The following is a 7,103-nucleotide window of genomic DNA, read 5'->3' on the forward strand; positions in this document are numbered from 1 at the left end:
TCAATCTGTATTTTGTGGAAGCAGGTATATAGAACCCCTTAATCAATATTTTGTGGAAGCAGGTATATCGCACGCTTCAATCAGTATTTTGTGGAAGCAGGTATATCGCACCCCTAAATCAGCATTTTGTGGAAGCAGGTATATAGAACCCCTTAATCAATATTTGGTGGAAGCAGGTATATCAAACCCCTTAAAAGGGTTGTCCGGGTTCAGTGCTGAACAAGGATATTCCCTTATTTTGACCCAGGCAGCCCCCTGAGACTAGCATCAGAGCATCTCATGCTCCGATGCGCTCCCTTGCCCTGCGCTAAATCACGCAGGGCAAGGGCTCTTATGTTTTCAATATCACACTGCCGGGCGGAAACTTCCGCCGGGCAGTGTGTTTGGTGACGTCACCGGCTCTGATCGGCGGGCTTTAGCGCTGCCTAGCCGTTTTAGTGGCTAGGGCAGTGCTAAATCCCGCCCATCAGTGCCGGTGATATCACCGGGGTTCCTAACAGCCCCATGGAGAGCCTCGGTATGTCACAAAAAAATGCCTTTGCCCTGTGCGATTTAGCGCAGGGCAAAGAAGAGCATCGGAGCATGAACTGCCACGATTCTCATGTCAGGGGGGCTGCCGGGGAAAATAATGAAGAAATGTCCGGGTTCAGCTCTGAACCCGGAAAACCCCTTTATTCAGTATTTTATGGAAGCAGGTGTATCTCAGGCCTCAATCAATATTTGGTGTAAGCAGGTATATCAATTCTCTTATTCAGTATTTTGTTGAAGCAAGTATATCAATCCCCTTAATCAATATTCGGTGGAAGCAGGTATTTCGCACCCCTCAATCTGTATTTTGTCGAAGCAGTTACAGTCAGGTCCATAAATATTGGGACATCGACACAATCCTAACATTTTTGGCTCTATACACTGCCACAATAAATTTGAAATGAAACAAACACGATTTGCTTTAACTGCAGACTGTCCGCTTTAATTTGAGTGTATTTACATCTAAATCAGGTGAACGGTGTAGGAATTACAACAGTTTGCATATGTGCCTCTGAAGAGGGGGTTTTTGCTTCTTGGAAAATGGAGATTTATGTATATCTCCGTTTTCCATCCCTTCTATTCTATTCCTAGCATGTTGCCCTTGTTTCCCATACAACCCGATTATCCTGTGTATAATTACACCTTTTCCAGTCCTTCATATACCCCAGGAGCAACACACAACCCTCGCAGATACTTATATATAAAAATTGTTTACTGATAACATAGAGATGACAAAGCAATGGACATTATACATAAAGATACAGATAACACAATACATAGAGGACACCACCACACACAGCCACCTCAGTTTCTGTCCACCCTGGATGCTAAGCAAATGTGGCTAATAATGTGTATGTATATACAGTATATCTAGACTGCAAATATCTATATGTACACATATAAAGTCTACTGGGATATTATACTTATATACATACCCACATAAGCAGACATATAACTTAGCTTGCTCCTGAAATGCTATTCATCCATCGGTGTCCAGGAAGAGAAGCCCCAGCCCCACTCCCAACTTTCACCTATATGTTGCTGTGTCCCAGCCCCCCACCATAGACTCCACCCTGTGACCACCCAAATATCTTCCCCCATCTCTTGGTCAAGAGGATGTTGTTCAACTGCTTTCACAATGTGCCCTTCCTGCCTTAGATATGCTAACAAGGGACACACTGCTACTGGCCATACTGAATGGGTGAATACCCCTGGGTCCAATTATTAGGCATATTTGTGTGGTCATCAGGATGAGGTTCTGGCTGAAAGCCATATTTGCCTTAACATATCCCCCTGTTGTCGGTATACCGACACACTATGTTGGAAGCTTGGTCTGTGTGTGGAAGTGTTTACAATAAGAACAAACACAATACATTATAAGCTCATTTATGTTGCATTTTTGGCCAATCGGTTGATTCATCTTCTTGTGTATGGATGGTTCTGATGTTCATCTGGGATTTCATCTGGTGGCTTCATGATGGGTACAGATGTCTGGTCATCTTCTTAGATCAAGGGAAATCATTGTGTCTCTGGGCATTTCTCCACCTGAAATCATATTAAAACACAACAGTCTGCTCCTCAGGGGAGCACACCTCAACAGCTGCAGTTCTGAAAATCCATCAGGAGATATCATGGCCTCCCCCTGTTGACAGTATCTGTAGATAACACTTGGCACTCTTAGTAGGTACATTACAAACTGAGGCTATATATCACAACCCAGTGGGAGCTCCCACTTGCAACGGCTGCGCCCAAGTTCCGCGTCTGACTAGACAGTCGCAATTTATACAAAGCACCTCTGCGGATCACTGTGGGGTCAACCCACTCCCTCGCAGAATCCCCAATAGGGAGAGCTATGTGCCACAACCTACTGGCTGCGCCGCGGACTTTGTGGGCTAGCACCCAAATTACACGTTATATATCCATGGTAGTTAGTTACTACCGTTAATGGGCCCAGTCAGTTTTGGCCTGACTGAACGCCTACTTATAAGTGCCAGTGACAGACAGGGAGATAGACTGCCATTTCTCCATACTCTTTAGTGACCCAATTCAGAAGCTGACAGTACAGGGTTTACCTGAGTAAGACACACTGGAGATATGCAATGACATGCCCTTATGATGACACTCTGAGCCAAGTTTAGGGATCAACAGACCTTGGCACCAAAAATTAGAACCATATATTATATGCCGTTCTAGTGATATAGGCGAGGGCCGACTTTGTTATTTTTTTAAATTTTTTTTAAGGTACCTGCCCAACATGAAAAGAGCACTCCCAGACTGAACTGTCCTATTGTACAAGAAGTTATCCTTTATGAACAAACAGTATTGCCAATTGATGCAAGCAAAAGAGCTCATCTAACATCCATTGTCTCCTCATGGTTGAGGGACAATACCATCTGTTTGTGAGCTGTATGGACAAAAAACGCTCCCCCAACAGACACCTGGGTGTAGAGATTAAAGACAAGAACTCTATCACATTTGCATTACATACTGAGGACAAACAAACAAAAGGTTCTGCAACAGTAAACCTAACCCCCCTCCCTGTGTTGGTGACCATGCACTGGGGGCTATTATGGGTTTACATTGATTGCATGCTCTGGCCAGTATATGGGGGACCCCTGAGTTACATATTATGGCCAGATCTTTAGGGATCCCCACCACAAATCTATTATAACAGATTCCCAGTAGGGATATCTGTTGTAATGGTGTCTTTTTGCAGCCCTGTTTCATGTGTAGCCTGTTGGCTCACAAATGAAACAGGTCTCTGTCTTTGCAATTGTATGTGTGGTTGAAAGCCACCCCGCCTTACATCTCTGTGCGGACAGAGTCGTTTTATGTGTCCAGATTGCAGACAATGGAAGCACTGTATATTCTCCCACTTTCTTCTTTGAAGAGCACTAGAATACGAAGATATTTTGTTAGCTGCCATCCCCTTTAACATGCAGCCATCTTGCATTTTTTTATTAAATGCTACCTTCTTCCTGATTTTTATAGATTTGTGACTCTTTAGCAAATCCTGCCTGACCTGCTCTATTACCATTGCTGCTTCAATCAGTGATGTCTCCTTAACTGCATTTAAACAAATTGTGGTATCAAGATATGGAAAGTTCTCCACAAACATACGTATCATGCCTTGTGGGGCTCCTACACCATGATCCTTTGTCACCTTCCTATACATAGCTTCAAACCTTCCACAAAGCGACAAGGGCTCATCATGGATGGTAGGCCTGAAGTTACTTAGGACCTCTGGGCTGACGTCTGTATGCCCTGTTACCAATTTCATGAGGATGGAAAGCCTGTCTTCCTCATGAAATAGGCCATTCCTGGAGGCAATTTTTTCTATGACCTCATATCTTTGAAAAAGATGTGTAGGCAACCAAAGCTTGAACAGTTGCGATATTCTGGAGGGACAGAAAATTTCTGGCAATGTCCCTCAAAAATATCACAGGAAGTGAAAGGATCTGAGTCTGGATCATATGTAGGGATCAATTTACATATTTTTAGCAGAAATTGCATCCTCTCCATGTTATGGAAAGAATGCAATTCTGTCGTATTGCTGTGGCACGTCTGTGAGATGAAAGTGGTCTGTAAATTTCCCATGCCACCTCCTAATCCACGAATGGTGTCACCAGCAGCACTTTGTACAGCTATTGGAGTGGAATCAGTCTGATCGGAGGCAGCCATAGGAGCGGTCTCACTCTCATCTGTCCCCCTGTTTGCACTCAAAACACAAATTTGCTTTGAGTGCAAATCTTTGTGATGTGAGAGCTCAGTTATGGTCTTCTGCATGTTACTAATTGTCTCATCCCTCTTAGTTAACTCGGTCCTCAGGTCAGCCGCTATCGCCTCTGTAGAGGCTGCTTTTTCCTTATAGCCCGTTATCTCCATATACAGCTGTATAAAAACTTTATCAACATCTGTATAGTATTTTTCTTTCTCAGCTAACTGAGACTGCAGCAGGCTAATCTGACTGTCTTTTTCTTTGTGTTGTGTTTCTAGACTAGAAACCTGTTTAACCGCTTCTGCACAACAATAACAATGCAAATTTACAGGGGTCTTTGTCTCTTCAAATGATTCCACCTTCTCCAGCTTGCTAATGGCATCATCAAATATGCACATCAGTTTAGCAAGCATGTGAAGCCGCTTGGACGTTTGTTTGAACACACCACGCTTAGCAATGTGCAATTTGTCATAGGAATCAGCTTGATCTACCAGAGATTCCCATAACATTTGCACAGATTAATTTGATCTAGACAATACAGGGTTAAACGTACTGTATCTACTTAACTTTTCAAAAGTCCCATGTCCTGCTTTGTCACTCATGGTTATCCCTGCGATCTGTGTGTTACTCCTGAAAGCCTCTTTTACCAACCAGCAGATTCTACTGAAGGACTGGAGAAAAAAAATAAAATAAAAAACCAAAAAATACAAAACAAAAACAAGCACCTCACAGGTTATAATGGGAAACATAGGAAACAGTCAGTAACCTAGGAACGTCACTTAAATAGGTTCTCTGTAATTAATTGAACTCACACTAGGACTCAATGAAACTGTGTTACCTGTCCGAATCTCCCAGGTTTAAAAACCTAAATTCACAGTATAACAGCAATTTCAACAGTATATCCTAACAGAGATCAATTTAAACATTTGGGCCTAGCTCGCCATTAAAGAGGGGGTTTTTGCTTCTTGGAAAATGGAGATTTATGTATATCTCAGTTTTCCATCCCTTCTATTCTATTCCTACCATGTTGCCCTTGTTTCCCATACAACCTGATTATCCTGTGTATAATTACACCTCTTCCAGGCCTTCATATACCCCAGGAGCAACACACAACCCTCACAGATACTTATATAGAAAAATAGTTTACTGATAACATAGAGATGACAAAGCAATGGACATTATACATAAAGATACAGATAACACAATACATAGAGGACACCACCACACACAGCCACCTCAGTTTCTGTCCACCCTGGATGCTAAGCAAATGTGGCTAATAATGTGTATGTATATACAGTATATCTAGACTGCAAATATCTATATGTACACATATAAAGTCTACTGGGATATTATACTTATATACATACCCACATAAGCAGACATATAACTTAGCTTGCTCCTGAAATGCTATTCATCCATCGGTGTCCAGGAAGAGAAGCCCCAGCCCCACTCCCAACTTTCACCTATATGTTGCTGTGTCCCAGCCCCCCACCATAGACTCCACCCTGTGACCACCCAAATATCTTCCCCCATCTCTTGGTCAAGAGGATGTTGTTCAACTGCTTTCACAATGTGCCCTTCCTGCCTTAGATATGCTAACAAGGGACACACTGCTACTGGCCATACTGAATGGGTGAATACCCCTGGGTCCAATTATTAGGCATATTTGTGTGGTCATCAGGATGAGGTTCTGGCTGAAAGCCATATTTGCCTTAACATATCCCCCTGTTGTCGGTATACCGACACACTATGTTGGAAGCTTGGTCTGTGTGTGGAAGTGTTTACAATAAGAACAAACACAATACATTATAAGCTCATTTATGTTGCATTTTTGGCCAATCGGTTGATTCATCTTCTTGTGTATGGATGGTTCTGATGTTCATCTGGGATTTCATCTGGTGGCTTCATGATGGGTACAGATGTCTGGTCATCCTCTTAGATCAAGGGAAATCATTGTGTCTCTGGGCATTTCTCCACCTGAAATCATATTAAAACACAACAGTCTGCTCCTCAGGGGAGCACACCTCAACAGCTGCAGTTCTGAAAATCCATCAGGAGATATCATGGCCTCCCCCTGTTGACAGTATCTGTAGATAACACTTGGCACTCTTAGTAGGTACATTACAAACTGAGGCTATATATCACAACCCAGTGGGAGCTCCTGAAATGCTATTCATCCATCAGTATCCAGGAAGAGAAGCCCCAGCCCCACTCCCAACTTTCACCTATATGTTGCTGTGTCCCAGCCCCCCACTATAGACTCCACCCTGTGACCACCCAAATATCTTCCCCCATCTCTTGGTCAAGAGGATGTTGTTCAACTGCTTTCACAATGTGCCCTTCCTGCCTTAGATATGCTAACAAGGGACACACTGCTACTGGCCATACTGAATTGGTGAATACCCCTGGGTCCAATTATTAGGCATATTTGTGTGTTCATCAGGATGAGGTTCTGGCTGAAAGCCATATTTCCCTTAACAGCCTCCCACTTGTTAAGGAACCAAAAGTAATGGGACAGAATAATAATCACAAATCAAACTTTCACTTTTTAATACTTTGTTGCAAATCATTTGCAGTCAATTACAGCCTGAAGTCTGGAACGCATGGACATCAACAGGCGCTGGGTTTCATCCCTGGTGATGCTCTGCCAGGCCTCTACTGCAACTGTCTTCAGTTCCTGCTTGTTCTTGGGGCATTTTCCCTTTCAGTTTTGTCTTCAGCAAGTGAAATGCATGCTTAACCGGATTCAGGTCAGGTGATTGACTTGGCCATTGCAAAACATTCCACTTCTTTCCCTTAAAAAAACTCTTTGGTTGCTTTTGCAGTATGCTTTAGGTCATTGTCCATCTGCACTGTG

This window comes from Bufo bufo, chromosome 11, assembly GCF_905171765.1.
Source record: "Bufo bufo chromosome 11, aBufBuf1.1, whole genome shotgun sequence".
Classification (NCBI taxonomy): Eukaryota; Metazoa; Chordata; class Amphibia; order Anura; family Bufonidae; genus Bufo; species Bufo bufo.